This window comes from Gopherus flavomarginatus, chromosome 2, assembly GCF_025201925.1.
Source record: "Gopherus flavomarginatus isolate rGopFla2 chromosome 2, rGopFla2.mat.asm, whole genome shotgun sequence".
NCBI lineage: Eukaryota > Metazoa > Chordata > Testudines > Testudinidae > Gopherus > Gopherus flavomarginatus.
Window position 1 is genome coordinate 250,584,426 of NC_066618.1, and position 18,375 is coordinate 250,602,800.

Genomic DNA, 18,375 nt, shown 5'->3' on the forward strand with positions numbered 1-18,375 from the left:
GACCTATGAACCTGTCAGTTTTCTATTAAAAATGGTTTTCTGTTAAATTTTCTTTTAAACCAGCCTTTCAAGAGCTCTTCATATAGTTCTCATAGAATGTTAATACACAATGAGCATTCATTGTGCCAACACTAATCTGGCAGACATTACACTTCAAATAATTGCTGCCTGCTTTAATTCCTGGTTTGTCCTTTTGTAAGCATTAATTACATATGTCAACAACAATCAGTTTAGAGTAAGATAATTGCAGGTATGGAAAAAGGTTACTCTTAGCAAATATGTACTTGAAAGATAATGTCTTCATACTATTAGAGTTTCATTTGCTTCACGAGCTTTGGTATAGTTTGTAGTGGGGTCTCTTAGGCTTAAATACATTAATGAAATGGAATGCCCTGTTCAAGTAAGCTAAAGAATTTCTGATTTTTGCAATAAGTAACAGGCAGATATTTGTTAATATTTAGGGATAAACATTACACAAACTTTTTAGATGTTTAGCGCAATTTTTGTTCTAGGTTGTCTGAATATTACTGAATATTGGGTTTCATACATGGCATGAATTTTGTTGAATTCTATTACTTTTCCATTAGATTAAGTTCAATTTGTCTAATCTGCAACAATTTACAGAAGGATTTCCAATGCCAGCCGAATGGTTCAGAAGAGGTTAACAATATCTTCAGCTTGTATTTCATGGGTTCTTGGCCTTCTGTTAGATTTTTCTTGGGGATTTTGTGGGTTTTTTAAAGATGACTTCCAGAGCACCGTGGATTGCCAATTTGGTTATGTTTTTTTTTAATTCGTCTGTTATATGTCCTTCCATTGAAGACAAGCTATCAGTATGACTCACACTTAAAAACCTTACTGGCGTAGCTGACCTGCGGCTGAAAATGAAAACAGGCTTCCCACTGTAGCTGGGAAAAATTGGACCAGTTTCTGCACCAGCTTCCTGCATTGCTTATCTTCTCTCTTGTTCAGCTCAGCCTTTTGCATCCTGAAATACAGGAAAATATGCAACTGCTACTTGGCAGTTTTAAAAGAAAATTGCAAAGAGAAGTGTTGTCATAGATTGCTGGGAGGTTCTTCAATAAAAGCTCTAAGATCTCATATGTTAAGGTACATAACTATGGGCTTTATTGAAGTTACATGAATTTTATGATACTAACTAAAATTCCAAAGTTCTTTTCCTGCATGCCTCCTGGCCTCAGTCTAATGCATTGAATGCCCTTCAGGTGCAGGGAGAAGGTTTCTTCTTTGTTTTTTCCTAAGTCCTGGTCAGAGACCATATCAATTATCATTTGAACCTCATGTTGGATATGGACTGATGTGTTAATTAGTCAATTAAACTTCATTTGTGTGGGCCTTTATTTTTTTTTACTAAGGCTGCCAGAGAATAAGCTTTTTCCTAGCCTGTTTGATTAAAATATTAACTGTGCATTGGGGAATAGAACCTACCTGCTTATTCACATCTGTTTAAAACCTGTTAGTGGCATAGCCTGAGCAAATGAAAAAGCCTGTTTGAGCCACTTCTCAACTTTTATTTAAACTGTTGAAATATCCCAATGCAACCTACTAAATACCGAAGGACAGAATATTGATTAAAGTAAAATGAATGGTAACATTTTATATAAGTAATGTATATCTGTTTATAACTTATGAATGTATAAAATCTCTGGTTAAGATCTTCTTAGGTTTTAAAGTTATGGGGGAATTCTTAAAGAAAAATACTTTTATCTACCAAAATCATCCACTGATGCAGTGCATTAATAAAACATCGAGTACTTTTTTAAAAGATTGATAATTAGTTGTCAGCACTTAACTAATGGCAGCTGTAGAGAATATATTTTTATCTTTTATTTTATTCAGATAATATTAACAGTTAGATTTAGAAGCATAATTAATGTAACTAGGACATGATGATTCATGCTGTTATTGATTTTGTTGCAGCCAGCTTTATACTTCTGTGCCAGAATCGTTGATTATTTTGTGCCTGATGGTATGAAGTACTTATATCAAATTCCTGTCTAGACAGTAACATCTTTGATAAAATGTTTAGTAAGAATGTTTATGGCCTGAGAATTTTCAGAAAGAGTATAATGAATGAAGCTTAGTTTTACTAGTTTTTGTTTTTATTTGTAAGTGTAAAGACAAGAAATGAAAATATGGCATGGTTCCCCAACATGCCAGTTCTGAATAATCTGGTTTTAAATGTGTAAGAGTACATTTATGTAACTGGATAATTATCATCTGTTATGTTTATTAATCTTAAACCTGATGCAGAATTTTTTTGTTGGGAGTGGAAGGGGGCTGTAAGTAGTGATGTTTTAAAAGCTACATCTGTCATCAGCAGGAGTTTAGCTGGCAACAAAATTTTTCATGACAGTCATCTTGAACGAAAAGAACTGACATTTTCTAATATAATATTTCCGCCTTTAGTGGGTGGGAAAGGGAAGAAGAGCCAGATGGTCCTTTTATGTGGGGGAAAACCCTGGCAGACACTAAATTCTGAAAATACGCACAGGTTGCCTGTTCCAGCAAAATGACCTGTGAGCCACCCAGTTTATAAGATCCATGAATAAGGATTCTCTAGAGCCACTTTGATGGAAACTCCATTTCTCCCCACTCCGAGTTCCCTGACATTGTGACTACTAATCCACTACCATGTTTTCCACAAAACCACAGTGTGAGTAGGTACAGCACACTTGTGTGGTATGGTCCATATAGAAAACTGATTAAGAGTCTGAAAATGAGCAAGGGTTAGAATATAAATGGTAACATCTGTGGTTTCAATACAAGTTTCCGTTAAGTTCTTAGAATCAGAATCAGAGGGTTAGAAGAGACTGCAAGAGGCATCTAGTCTAACCCTTTGCCAAGATGTAGGATTTGTTGTGTCTAAACCATCCAAGACAGATAGTTCCAGCCTCCTTTTGAGAACCTCCAGTGAGGAAGCATCCACAACCTCCTAAGGCAGCCAGTTCCATTGTCCCACTGGTCCTACAGTTAGGAAGTTTTTCCTGAGATTTAATCTAAATCTGCTGTGCTGTAGTTTGAACCCATTGCCTCTTGTCCTGCCCTCTGTGGCAAAAGAGAACAACTTTTCTCCATCTTTTTTGTAGCAGCATTTCAAATATCTATCATATCCCACCCTTAATTTCTTTTTTTTCTCAAACTAAACATACTCATTTCCTTCAGCCTTTGCTCATATGGCTTGCATTCCATCCCTTTGATCATCTTTATCACTCACCTCTGGATTTGGCTTTAATTCCCGAAGTGTAGCACCTTGCATTTGTCTTTGTTGAATTTCATTTTATTGTCTATAGCTCAGTTCTCCAATTTATCAAGATCTCTCTGAATTTTAGCTCTATCCTCCAAAGTATTGGCAACCCCGTCCCCACAGCTTTGTGTCATCTGCAAACTTGATCAGTGTGCTCTCTGTACCTACATCAGATTACTAATTAAAATATCAACCAACACCAGACCCAGAACAGATCCCTGTGGTACCCCACCTGAGACCTCCCTCCAATCCAATGTCATTCCATTAATAGATACTTTTTGCAGTTTTTAACTAATTATGTAGCCAGTTAATGGTAGTTCTTTTGAGCCTTCATTTTTCCTGTTTACTTATCAGAATGTCTCATAGACTGTAAGGTCAGAAGGGACCGTTATGATCATCTAGTCTGACCTCCTGCACAATGCAGGCCACAGCATCTCACCCACCCGCTCCTGTAACAAACCCCTAACCTATGTCTGAGTTATTGAAGTCCTCAAATCATGGCTTAAAGACCTCAAGGTGAAGAGAATCCTCCAGCAAGTGACTCGTGCCCCACGCTGCAGAGGAAAGCGAAAAACCTCCAGGGCCTCTGCCAATCTGCCCTAGAGGAAAATTCCTTCCTGACCCCAAATATGGCAATCAGTTAAACCCTGAGCATGTGGGCAAGACTCACCAGCCAGCACCCAGGAAAGAATTCTCTGTAGTAACTCAGATCCCACCCCATTTAACATTCCATCACAGACCATTGGGCATATTTACCTGCTAATAATTAAAGATCAATTAATTGCCAAATTAGGCTATCCCATCATACCATCCCCTCCATAAACTTATCAAGCTTAGTCTTGAATCCAGATATGTCTTTTTCCCCCACTGCTCCCCTTGGAAGGCTGTTCCAGAACTTCACTCCTCTAATGGTTAGAAACCTTCATCTAATTTCAAGTCTCAACTTCCTAGTGTCCAGTTTATATCATTTGTTCTTGTGTCCCCATTGGTACTAAGCTTAAATAATTCCTCTCCCTCCCTGATAATTATCCCTCTAATATATTTATAAAGAGCAATCATATCTCCCCTCAGTCTTCTTTTGGTTAGGCTAAACAAACCAAGCTCTTTGAGTCTCCTTTCATAAGACAGGTTTTCCATTCCTCGGATGATCCTAGTAGCCATTCTCTGTACCTGTTCCAGTTTGAATTCATCCTTCTTAAACATGGTATACCAGAACTGCACACAATATTCCAGATGAGGTCTCACCAGTGCCTTGTATAACGGTACTAACACCTCTTTATCTTTACTGAAGATACCTCGCCTGATGCATCCCTGATGTGGGAATGTGTCAAAAGTCTTGCTGAAGTCCAAGTGTATTTTGTCCACCATAGTCCTTCATGCACCAAATCCATTACCTTGTCAAAGAAGGAAATCAACCTGGTTTGGCATGATTTCTTGGCTGCTAGTGGTTTCTTGGCTGCTAGGGATGACCCCTTCATCCTCCAGGTATTCACAGATTGATTGTTTTATACATTGTTCTAGTATCTTATCCTATCATCTATGAGTTTGTAAATATTATTGCCAGTGGCTCCGAGATTTCTTTTGCTGATTCCTTCAACACGCTTGTGTGAATAGCATCCAGCCCCACTGATTTGAATTCATTCAAATTGGTCAGAAGGTCTGTGAAATCGTCTTTATTTATCCTGCTCTGTATACCTTCCTCTTTATTGTCTATAGTGACTTCACTAGTCATCTGGTCATGTTATATTTGTGAGAAGTCTGAAGCAAAGTAGGCACTGAGCAGCTCTGTCTTCCTATCTTCCATTACCAGCTGAGCTTCTCCATTGAGCAGCACACCCAAACCGTCCTTGATCTTTCTTTCTTTTTTGTCTGACATATTGGAAGAACCCCTTCCTGTTGTCTCTAACATTTCTTGCCAACTGTAGCTCATTCTTTTCCTTGGCTTCCCTGATTTTGTCCTTACACGCTTGTCCTATTCCTATGTATACTTTCTTTTTTGTTCCTTGGGAATAGAGGAATGTCACTGTATGACAGGAGGGGAACCAAATGTAGCTTCTTGAATGTCAGTGTAAGGTGGATAGGTCCAATTACAAGAGTGAGTTTGGAGCCAAGGTTCTACTTTGTGTAAACAATTTGATTATTTTTTAATAAGGGGGGGGATTATTTTTTTCAAAGTTCAGAACATTTAGTTGTAGGTTACATATTGCTAAAACAATGTTGGTGAACATTCATTTGAATGCTAAATGTCTGAGTTCATTCCCCATGATGTTCATACAAATTTGATTTGGCTTGCATACACTTCTGGGAAACGGCGCTTTGTATTAATACCCTATTGTGCATGCAAACATATATACATGTTTAAGCCAAAATATTTACCATTCATTCTTCACTATTCATCATTTGTTGTTCTTTTTTTCAAAAAGGTTTAATCATCTAATCAGGGCACAAACAATACTGTGTGACCAAAGTAACCAATCGCAGAGCACAAAAAATGAATAGCAAATAACTGGATTCAACAACATCCAAGATGCCCCTAGATAGAAATTTGTCGACATTATTCACTCAATGCTGCTAATGACAAATAATATACACAAAAATTGGGATATGTTTAATGTTTTATTGACAGAATCAAAGGGTTACATTGTAAGGGTTTTTTTTGCAATGAATAATTCAACCAGCTTTATAGCTGAGATTGTAATCTCTGTGGGTCATGAACTCTTTCTCACACTGCAAGGCACATAGCGACTATTGATACTGACTAAATCATAATGGTAATCATAGTGTAAGAGAGGGGTATTATAAATTTGAAAGGGGAAGACAGATTTTTCACAAAATCAGCTTCTCTAAGGAAAGCAATATATTGAGTGAAATACTTGTGCCAGAGGACCTCCAGAGAAGAATGGAGAAAAATTATTTTCCTTAATCTCTGAGGATAGGACAAAAAGCAATGGGCTTAAATTGCAGCAAGGGAGATTCCTAACTGTCAGGATGATTAAGCACTGGCATAAATTGCCCAGGGAAATTGTGGAATCTCCATCATTGGATATTTTTAAGAGCAGGTTAGACAAACACCTGTCAGAGATGGTCTAGATAATACTTAATCCTGCCATGAGTGCAGGGGACTGGACTAGATGACTTCTTAAGGTCCCTTCCAGTCCTACAGTATTATTATTCTATGATTATATCCTTGTGATTCTGTCAACGTTGGGCCTTCTCTGGAAGTCCTATGGCACAAGCATGGTAAGCTGTCCAGGAAATGTCATGATCTCCATTGAAGGTATTCAGATTTACTGCTTGCCTTACTTGTTTAAACCACCAACGTATGTCTTTTAGGATTTGGGTAATCAGTTGGCAGTTACTCTTGATTTCAACATTTGTAACTGGCATGGGAGCATTGGTGTTCTTCAAGTTCAATGGGAGGAGAATTTTCTAAGACTCATGAGTGATATAGTTTTCTTCAATGAGTGTCTGAAAACATCCACTCAATGTGCAGCGACAATCAAAAAAGCTAACTGAATATAAGACAGAAAATATCATAATGCCTCTATATAAATCCATGGTACACCCACATGTTGAATACTGCATGCAGATATGGTCACCCCACCTCAAAAATATATATATTGAAATGGAAAGGTACAGAAAAGGGCAACCAAAATGACTAGGGGTATGGAACTGCTTCCATATGAGGAGAGATTAATAAGACAGGGACTTTTCAGCCTGGAAAAGAAATGACTAATGGAGAATATGGTAGAGGTCTATAAAATCATGACTGGGGTGGAGAAAGTAAATAAGGAAGTGTTATTTACTCATAACACAAGAACTAGGGGTCACCCAATGAAATTAATAGGCAGCAGGTTTAAAACAAACAAAAGGAAGTAATTCTTCACACAACATATAACCTGTGGAACTCTTTGTCAGAAGATGTTGTGAAGGCCAAGACTATAATAGAGTTTAAAAAAATCCTCCATAAGTTCATGGAGGATAGGTCCATCAGTGGCTATTCACCAGGAAGGGCAGGGATGCAAAACCATGCTCTGAAATGTCTCTATTTTCTCTTTGCTGGAAGCTGGGAATGGCTGACAGGGAATGGATCGCTTGATGATTACCTGTTCTGCTCATTCCCTCTGAAGCACCTGGCATGGGCCACTGTTGGAGGACAGGATAATGGGCTAGATGGACCAATGGTCTGACCCTAGTGTGGCGGTTCTTATTTTCTAATTTGCAGTCTCACAGTCTGGGGAGGGAATGCCACAGACAGCTCTCTCACTTGAATACTGGGATGCTGAAAAAGTGATATATCCCAGTTCCTTCAAAGGAATCTATTGCTGTGATGGAGGTGGGATTGTGGTCTATGTTGTCTGTGGCCTCAGTAGTGAACAGACCACCATAGAGGTCTTTAGAGGATAGGCTCTATTCTCATCCTTCAAATGTTGGCATGCACTGTTTGCCATGCTGGGAGAGATGGCCAGTACTCTGTCACAGGTGATGGACAAACCAAGTTTAAAGACAGTAACTACTAGCTCACTTTTTCATGTCTTCATGAAGTGTCAAACTAATGTAGATTGGTAAAGGTGATTCTTGAGCTTTGTTGGGGTACAAGCTTTCTGTTTCTTCATGGTAACTGAAATTGCTGTTGTACTGAAACAGTTGTGCCCAAGTAAAGCTAGCTGGATGAATGGAAACTTGTTCAGACTCACTCTTAATGTTTGGACCATTCTATATCATAGATATCACTGCCCATAGTAACACAAGCAAATATTTTACTTGCAATACAGTAAACTGTTTTCATTTGAAATAGTTCCCTTCAGATAAGTTTTACTGTGTGTGGCAAAGAAGCACTTCACCTATCCCAGTCTCCCTCACATGTGTTTTGGAGAGCATGGCCAATATCCTGGTTGAAGGCAAGAAGCACATGATGTCCTTCTTTGTGTGGTTGGACATCTGGAATGTGTACAAGGAAACAGGTTTTTAATTTAGTTCTGTGAACGCACCGAGCCAGTGTCATCCCAAGCTCTATAGAGCCTTTTGAGGTCTGGTGGTTTAAAGACTGGAGCCACGCCTTCATTGTCTTGTCTGTTCAATGTATGCTATGAGTTCACCAAAGGCAATCCATGCATTGTTTTCTTCTCTGACTTTGTTGTAGAGAGACACCAAATATCTTGCATGCTACTTTTTCTCTTGGACAATTAAAATCCCTGCACTTAGTTTTGCAAGCAAATGCTAGTCTAGCAGCTAAAGTGCATGTTTGCAGACTCGATTATCCATGCTGACGTTAAAAGCTTTATGGAGGTCTTCTGATGAAATAGAGCATGCTTCTTTTTCTGGAGGTTCTTTGTGTGGGTCACTTTAATGTGTGTATTTCCTCTGCAGTACGCCAGAGTGACCCACAGCATTGTGGTGATGTTGTTTTTTTTATTCTCAACTTTTTTAAATTTGGTCCTGTAAAAGTTGATGTAGCAGGATGTGTTCCAATGTCCATTGTTCTTGTTGAAAGTCTTTTTCAATACCATCAACATCAGATAATCTGCATTTGTCTGTGTATAAGAGAAGTGCATTCAGATTATGGACACATCTGATACTTTCCGCTAGAGTTTGATAACTGTATTGAACATGCTTTCCTTTCGGTTTTACTGGATTAATCAACTCTGCACCTCTGTCTTTCTGACAAAGCACAGAGATGCCCCAGTCAGTAGTGGAATGGGATGTCTCTGAGATCCAGGTCCATCAACAAGCATGTATCTTTTTGACATGTTTGAAGCACTAGTAGTAGCTAATAGTAATCTCACATCTTTCACTACTCTGCACAGTTATTACCCAATCACCAAGCAGCTTTCACACCACCAAGGTAGCATCTGAAAGAAAACAGAGAAATGTGATTAAATTCTGCCAATACCATGTTGACAATCAAAAGTTGTATAAAATGTGACCAATTTTAAGGTCGCATTGAAGAAAAACCAAGAATATATCCCTTGTATGTCCAACCGTAAAACAACAACATTTGCAGATTATGACAGTGTTGTTAAATGCCTGCCACAGGCAACATGGCATCAGTTGGTGATGGCCCCATATCTGAAAATCTTTTCGGTCATGCCCTAAGACTGTGGCAAACTTCATGCTTTTATCACAAGCCTACAATTCTTCCCTTTCCATACAGTAGTTAACCAAGAAAACATTTTTTGTGTGTGTGTGTATGTGTGTAGCTATAGAAATGGTTGCAGGATTGGGGCCTTTGCAATTTCTCCTTGCAAAAGTGTGTGTGTGTGTGTGTAACATTTTATAAGAATAGATATTTATTGTCCCCTAACTAAGATAGTTATTGTCCCATTACTATATAACACTGACAGACCCTGGTCATCAGTGGATGGGATTGAACCTGGGACCTCTGGAGCTGAATGCATGAGCCTCTACTGCATGAGCTAAAAGCCATATGGCTCTTAGCTAAACTGTAGAGCAGACTCATTAATCTCTCTCTCTAAGGGTATGTCTACACTAGGAAATTAGGTCAAATTTATAGAAGTTGATCTTTAGAAAGCAATTTTATACAGTCAATCGTTTATGTCCCCACTAAGTGCAGTAGGTCATCGGAGTGCGTCCTCAATACCATCGACTCACAGAGTGGTGCACAGTGGGTAATTATCCCACAGTTCCTGCAGTCCCTGCTACCAATTGGAATTCTGGGTTAAGCTCCAAATGCCTGATGGGGCAAAAACGTTGTTGTGGGTGGTTTTGGGTACATGTCGTCAGTCACCCCTCCCTCCGTGAAAGCAACGGCAGACAATCGTTTTGCGCCTTTTTCCGTTCAGATGCCATACCACGGCAAGCATGGAGCCCACTCAGCTCAGCTCACCATCACCACTGCTGTTGTGTCCTGGGTGCTGCTGGCAGCAGACTGTGCAGTAGGTCTGCAAACCATCGTCATCCCCCGCTTCCGCTGCAACTCTGCTCTCCTGTTGTTGTAAATGAGCTCAGTCTTAATTGAGTAAATGATGACTGAGCTCAATAGAGTAAATGAGCTCAGTCACCCACCGCTTCCACTGCAACTGTGCTCTCCTGGTGCAATGAATCCACCTTGTAGGTCCTCTCGTCATTCGGTATAAATATCTTTTCTTGTGGCATCCGTCGTCATCCACTGCTTCCGCTGCAACTCTGGTCTCCTGCAGACGCCATACCACGGCAAGCATGGAGCCTGCTCAGCTCACTGCTGCTGTTGTGAGCATTGTAAACACCTCGCACATTATCCTGCAGTATGGGTAGAACCTGCAAAAAGCAGGTGAGGAGACGATGACAGCGCGATCACAATAGTGATGAGGACATGAACACAGACTTCTCTCAAAGCATGGGCCCTGGCAATCTGGACATCATGGAGGTAATGGGGCAGGTTCATGCCATGGAACTCCGATTCTGGGCCTGGGAAACAAGCACAGACTGGTAGGACTGCACAGTGTTGCAGGTCTGGGATGATTTCCAGTGACTGTGAAACTTCCGCATGCGTAAGGCCACTTTCATGGAACTTGTAACTTGCTTTCCCCTGCCCTGAAGCGCAATAATACCACGATGAGAGCAGCCCTCACAGTTGAAAAGCAAGTGGCGATAGCCCTCTGGTAGCTTGCAACACCAGACAGCTACCGGTCAGTTGGGAATCAATTTGGAGTGGGCAAATCTGATGTGAGGGCTGCTGTGATCCAAGTAGCCAACACAATCACTGAGATGCTGCTATCAAGGATAGTGACTTTGGGAAATGTGCAGGTCATAGTGGATGGCTTTACTACAATGGGATTCCCTAACTGTGATGAGGTGATAGACGGAACGCATATCCCTATCTTGGGACTGGATCACTGTGGCAGCCAGTACATAAACCACAAGGGGTACTTTTCAATAGTGCTGCAAACACTGGTGGATCACAAGGGACATTTCACTGACATCAATGTGGGATGGCTGGGAAGGGTTCATGACATTCGCATCTTCAGGAACTCTGGTCTGTTTGAACAGCTGCAGGAAGGGTCTTACTTCCCAGACCAGAAAATAACTGTTGGGGACGTTGAGATGCCTATAGTTATCCTTGGGGACCCAGCCTATCCCTTAATGCAATGGCTTATGAAGTCATACACAGGCACCCTGCAGAGTAGTAAAGAGCTGTTCAACTATAGGCTGAGCAAGTGCAGAATGGTGGTAGAATGTGTATTTGAATGTTTAAAAGCGCTCTAGCTCAGTTTACTGACTCGGTTAGACCTCAGAAAAACCAATATTATCGCTGCTTGCTGTGTGCTCCACAATATCTGTGACAGTAAGTGGGAGACGTTTCTGGTGTGGGAGAGGTTGAGGCAAATCTCCTGGCTGCTGATTACGTACAGCCAGACACAAAGGCAATTAGAAGACTACAGCAGGGTGCGTTGCGCATCAGAGAAGCTTTGAAAAACAGTTTCATGACTGGCCAGGCTATGATGTGACAGTTCTGTTTGTTTCTCCTTGATGAAAACCCACCTCCTTGTTTCACTCTATTTCCCTGTAAGCCAACTGCGCTCCCCCCTTCAATCACTGCATGCATGCATTCTTTATTAATTCATCACACAAATAGGGGGATAACTGCCACGGTAGCCCAGGAGGGGTAGAGGAGGAGGGAAGCACCGAGCGGGATGGTGGATGAGGGGAGGAGGAAAGGACAAGGCCACACGGCACTTCAAAACTTATTGAATGCCAGCCTTCTGTTGCTTGGGCAGTCTCTGGGGTGGAGTGGTTGGGTGCCCAGAGGGCCCCCCCGCATGTTCTTGGGTGTCTGGGTGAGGAGGCTATGGAACTTGGGGAGAAGGGTGGGTAGTTACACAGGGGCATCAGCGGCAATCTATGCTCCTACTGCCTTTCCTGCAGCTCCACCAGATGCGGGAGCATATCAGTTTGATCCTCCCTTAGCCTCAGCATTGCATCGTACCTCCACTCATCAGGCTGCCGCCATCTATCTTCTTGCTCCTGCCACCTCTCATCTCGTTCGTTCCTCCTGTCCTCGCGTTCATTTCCTGCTTTCCTGGACTCCAACATTGTGTGCCTCCATGCATTATGCTGAGCTCTTTCAGTGTGGGAGGACTGCATAAGCTCAGAGAACATTTCATCACAAGTGCGTTTTTTTTCCCCCTCTCTGCACTAGCCTCTGGGACAAAGATGATAGGGGTAGTGCTGAAACATTTTCAGCTGCGGGAGGAAAAAAAGGAAGAGTAGTATTTAAAAAGTCACATTTTAGAGAACAATGGGTAGACTCTTTCAAGGTGAACCAAGCTGTTAACATTACATAGCACATGTGCTTTCGGTACAAAGTCGCATTTTGTCTCTTATATTGAGGGCCTGCCACTCTGTTGTGAGAGATCACACATGAAGGACCGGGCAACAGAATTTGGCTTGCAGGCAGCCATGGTAAGCCACAGTCTTTCAGCTTCTTCAGCCTTCATAACATGTGGGAATGGTCTCAAAGAGCAGCGCCCTCCTTTCCAATACCAACCATCCGTTGGGTTGACCATTTAAAAGGAGGGGCTGTACTGGCCGCGAATGCATCCCAAGTCTTCAGGGCAAATTAATCATTAAACACGCTTGCTTTTAAACTGTGCATTATATTTACAAAGATACACTCACCAGAGGTGTCTTCTCTGGCTTCATGGTCTATGAGCCCACCTTGGGAGGGTTGGGAAGGTATTGGCTCCAGGGTGGTAGACAGTTCCTGGCTGTCGAGGAGAATGGTTTCTCTGCTCCCGTGCTGTGCGCTATCCTCATCCTTCTCCACCTCCTCATCTTCCTTGTCCCCAGAATCCTCATCCCTGTTGCATGAGACTCCCCGCCCTTTGCAGGAGTCCACAGACAGGGATGCGATAGTGGTAGGGCCCCACCCTAGAATTGCATGCAGCTCATCATAGAAGTGGCATGTCTGGGGCTCTGACCCAGAGTGTCCGTTTGCCTCTTTGGTAGGCTTGCCTGAGCGCCTTAATTTTCACATAGCACTGCTGCGGGTCCCTGTTGTAGCCTTTGTCCATCATGCTCTTGGAGATTTTTTCAAATATTTTGGCATTTTGTCTTTTGGAATGGAGTTCTGATAGCATGGATTCATCCCCCCAAACAGCGATCAGATCTAGTACCTCCTGTTCGGTCCATATTGGAGCTCTCTTGTGATTCTGGGACTACATGGTTACCTGTGCTGATCAGCTCGCTGGTCAAACAGGAAATGAAATTGAAAAGTTCTCAGGGCTTTTTCTCTCTACCTGGCCAGTGCATCTGAGTTGAAAGTGCTGTCCAGAGCGGTCACAATGGAGCACTCTGGGATAGCTCCCAGAGGCCAATACCATCAAATTGCATCCACATTACCCCAAATTCGACCTGGTGATGTCAATTTCAGCGCTAATTTTCTCATCGGGGAGGAGTACAGAATCGATTGTAAGAGCCCTTTAAGTCGACAAAAATGGCTTTGTCATGTGGATGAATGCAGGGTTAAATCAATCTAACACTGCTAAATTCAACCTAAACTCATAGTGTAGACCAGGGCTAAGTGGCCTCAGTGCCAGTAGGTGGGACAGAACGCCACAACCAGAAAGTATGTGGGTTACATACTTCTTCTAGCTGAGGAAGCATGTCCTGAGCTTCAGAGATTTCCCAGTTGAAATCTCAGAAAAGCCCCCACTTGTAACATTGACAGATGCTGGTCGTCAGCAGGTGGGATCGAATCTGGGTCCTCTGTAGCTGAATGCATGAGCTTCTACTGCCTGAGCTAAAAGCCATATGGCTCTTAGCTAAGGCTGTAGAGCAGACTCATCAATCTCTCTCTAAGAGGTCTTGGTGCCACTAGATGAAATACAGCACCACACCCAGAAGGTGTGTGAGTTATCACTATTTGACAGATTTCTATATAGTCAATTGTTTCTAATAAACAATATCTAAATGCTGTCAATTGATCTATGGGTAACCTGGAAAAAAAAGTGATCACTCTTGTGTTGCAGTTTTGCACTGCTGCCTACAGTTCAAAATAGTGTTTCCTATCCCAGTGTATAGAGGACTCCAACCTCATTTCCTAAAATGCTATCTAAAGTCCAAAGTTCCCCACACTTGCTCCCGTTCAGGCAAAGTGGTGGTGGAATAAGCAAAGCTTGTCACAGAAATTTTTGAAACCCAGCTGACCTCATCTATCAGTTGTTCAGCATCTAAAACTAACCCATTAATTTGACCCTTACAGCCTAGTTGACTTTCTCCAATACTTATTGCTGCTAATCCCACTGTTGTTCTCTGTTGTTTAATATCTGGTGATTTTTTTTTATCTTCATAAGCATGTAAGTGCCTATTTTGTAAAGGTTAATTAATACTGAATTCTATTTTTAATTTTGTGTTGTAGGTATTACTGACATAAGGGTATTCAAGATACAAGAGGGGTGAGTTAATATTTTTATGGGACCAACTCCAGTTGGTGAGAGAGACAAGACAGACTTGTCTTTCTTATTGACCAACTTCTTTTGGTAAACTCACATTGTTCTTGTAATATCCTGGGACCAACACAACTACCACACTGACATAAGGGTAATAATCTTACTTAGGGATATGCTGGATATGAAAGTTTTATAATAAAGATGCAAATATTGTATATTAAGATACATTTAAATTGCTACTTATTTATATTATGAGAACATCAAAAATGTGCAAAAGTATAGCCAAATATATTGGAAGTTCCTGTTCCAAAAAATCACAATTTAAGTTGAAATGGATAATGTATTCAGCCTTCAAAGTGAGAGAACCTACAGAAGATTATTCATCCATGTAGTTTTCATTATATCTTGGTGCATAATAGATTTTGTTGTTCTTTTTGCCCATACGATACATGTCTAGAATAACACTGAGGTTGTTTTATAACTTTTCAGTACATTGAACGAAAGAAAAGTATGACAGCAGAAAGCATCTGATAAATTAAATTTGACATGTTTTTTATCTATATAAAATGGATTCTGAACAGCTGGTAATTGTGAATATTTTAGCAGTCATTTTTGATGCGGAATATTGCTTCTGTGCTCAACACTAATGAGATGTGAGTTGTACTTCATCAAATTGACAGTTACGTTTTTTTGATGAGCATGTGATACATTTTTCAGAGCACTTAATGGATACACTTACCTGTAAAGACAAGAACAATTTTGTAGTTTCACTACCCAACAATAACAAGGGCTTTGCATCGAGAAACTGAGCACACAAGTAAGAGGGTAAGCAAAGAAGCAGACTGGAAACACACATTCAACATAAACAATGAATACAAACTTTGAACAGATATGTAGAATTGGAGCATAAAAAGCCCTCCAAAAAAAATTTGAAAAGCACCTATGCACTTATGCAAAATACTTACAAAGAAAACCCCTCAGTGTTCACCTTTCCTTAATGACTGAGACTTATTATAAAACTTGTTTGTGACACTGTTTATTTTATAATTTTCTTATCTTTTTTGTTATTGAAAAATTAGGCCCTGATCATGAATAAGACTAATTGTAGGCTCATGAGTACTCTCATTGGCTCAAAGTGACCACTCCAGAGCAGCTGCACAAGTGGTTGGGGCCTTTGACTGCAATTTCCCTTGCTCATTTTTTTCTTTGGGCCAAAGTTTCACCTACAATACAAATGTGATATATTGAGTATGAGGTTGTCTGGTAGTTCATAGGCCTTGAGGTGCCTGTATGCATCTTTGACCCTTTGGGCAATTTGAAACTTCGAGCTGTAGTCACAGGCATACGAGCAGGAGCACGCATGTGACCTCCAAGAAGCCTGCTTTATGAACCTTCTGCAGGGGCAGCAGACATGAGACCCCCAGGAGCACGGAAGCCCTAGTGTGGCTGTGTCTACACTAACCAGGAATTGCTACTAAAGGGAAGTGTATGAACTTTTCCCTCTCAGCAGTCTGAAACTGGAAAGGTTTCAGGGGGTTAGTACTAGGGCTAGCCAAAAAACAGTAATGCCATTTTGCCGAAAAATGTAGGTTTTGAAAAAGCAGCAAAGAGTCCTATGGCACCTTCTAGATTAACAGACGTATTGGAGCATGAGCTTTCGTGGGTGAATACCCACTTCGTCGGATGCAAGGTTTTGAAATGTTCCTTTCTGATGCAGAAACAAAATCAGAACTATAATTTGTTTTTTGAGGAAAAAAATACATAATTTTTTCAGATCCTCAATAATGCAGATAAATAAGCGCTATTCTTACCAGTCTATTGGATCTGTTAATTTATCTCACTTTACCAAGCAAATATATTATCCAAACCTGCTAGTAATATCTCCATATGAAAAGTAGTGTTTGTCTTCACTCATTTTTTTTCAAGAACAATAAAATGCAGGATTGTCTGAAAAACTTTAAACAGAAATTCTAAAATAAAATTCAGGATAATGGTTAAATAATAAGAGAGTTCAAGAAACCCACGGTAAGATGAAAATAGCTCCTTATTTTCTGCTTGCAAGTTTTTGTCTCAAACTTTTTCAAAAACTACGACTTTTACAAGTGTTGATGAATGCAAGTAATTGTTTCTCTATGCCTCAAACTAAGGCCTTGTCTACACTGGCAAGTTTCTGCGCAGTAGAGCAGTTTTCTGCGGTGTAACTCCCGAGGTGTACACACTGCCACACCACTTTATGCGCAGAAACTGCTCAGTAGCAGCGTTGCAAAAAAACCACCTCAAGGAGAATCGTAAGCCTTACAGCGCAGAGGCTCCAATGCTGTATTGGCAATCTAAACACATTACAGCACAGAAAGCAATCAATTGGCCTCCAGAAGCGTCTCATAATCTTTCAAGTGGCCACTCTGCTCATTGCTTTGAACTCGGCTGGCTGCCCTGAAGGCACGTGCCCCTCTCCTTTCAAAGCTTCATTTCTGGCAGCCCTTGTGTGCTGTGCTGATCTGCTCCAGGACGCAACGCAAACCACAAATGTGGAATGCTTGTGCTGGTGAACACAGAAGCAGGTGTGTGTGCGTGAAAGAGAGATTACTGTGCAGAGAGCTGGGGAGGAAGGCGGGGGCTGATTCCGAGGTTTTCCCTTTCCCCCCCTCAGGACTGGTTGTTTCCTGCTCCTGTCTGGACTTACAAGATAGCATGCTGACACATACTGTCCCCCAAAACACACTGTCTCTCTGTCCTCCTCCTTACACACACACACACACACACACACACACAGAGTCACACACTCTGCTGTCCCCCGCTTCAGTTGAAAAGCAGCTCGCCATGTAATAGAATACCCATGGAACAATTGGATTGGGAAACCTGCATCATGTGACACTATGTCTGCCCCATGAGGCATTGCAAACCCTTCCCAAATCACTCTCGGGCCATTTGCACAGCGAGATAGTTACCACAGTGCACTGCTCTCTTTGCCGTTGCAAGAGCTGCTAATGTGGATGCGCTTCACCATCATAAGGAGCACAGTGTGGATACACAACAGCCATTTAATTCCAGTGCTTTAATAAAAGTTGTATAACTTGTTGCACAGAAACTTGCCAGTGTAGACATGCCCTATGACACAGGAGATTCCTAAATATCAGTCTCAGAAAGGTTAATTAGGCAAAAGGTAAAGCTGTAACAATTTAAATAGAAGAGGCAGTACAAATTGGGACTATAGGTGTTCGATACTAATGATAGTTGATTTAGAACAGACAGCATCAGCATTCCTAAAACAACTCTTGGAAGGCTTTGTTGAGTTAAAATAAGATTGGAAATTTGCTTATAAAATGGTTAAAAATCTGGCATTTTAATCTCTCTTTTTATAATAAAACAATCTTTCCATTTGGGAACCTGTGAAGTTGATACTAATTAATAAATTAGAGACTGTACAAAGGAAAGCTGTTAGGCTTGTTATAAATAGGCATTCTGAAATTGAACCTATTAAAACAATTATGGTGGACTTGAACTCGTTTCCCTGGAGCTTATGTAGACAGATAGGTAGGTTCAAATTTCTTTTTCTTTCTTTCTTTCTTTCTTTCTTATAATGACTTAATTGGAATTGATAAACTAAATATATTATTGAACCATCGTGCTTCTGAGACAGTGTCAGACTTAAAAAAAATTACTGTACAATTGTTTTACTGATGGCTTAATGAATTCTTTTCTTTAATAGTTTAGATA

General features: G+C 40.9%; 1 protein-coding gene across 3 annotated transcripts in view; it reads left to right on the forward strand.

Annotated features, from left to right (window-relative positions):
* The window catches only part of RALYL (RALY RNA binding protein like), a 656,676-nt gene that overhangs the window by 118,173 nt on the left and 520,128 nt on the right, over positions 1–18,375 (forward strand). The window contains exon 2 of one of the 3 annotated variants that reach the window (XM_050941250.1): positions 14,628–14,664. The exons of the other annotated variants lie outside the window; for them this stretch is intronic. The gene's annotated coding sequence lies outside the window, so the exon portion shown is untranslated. The remainder of the gene's footprint in view (positions 1–14,627; positions 14,665–18,375) is intronic. 3 annotated transcript variants of the gene reach the window in all.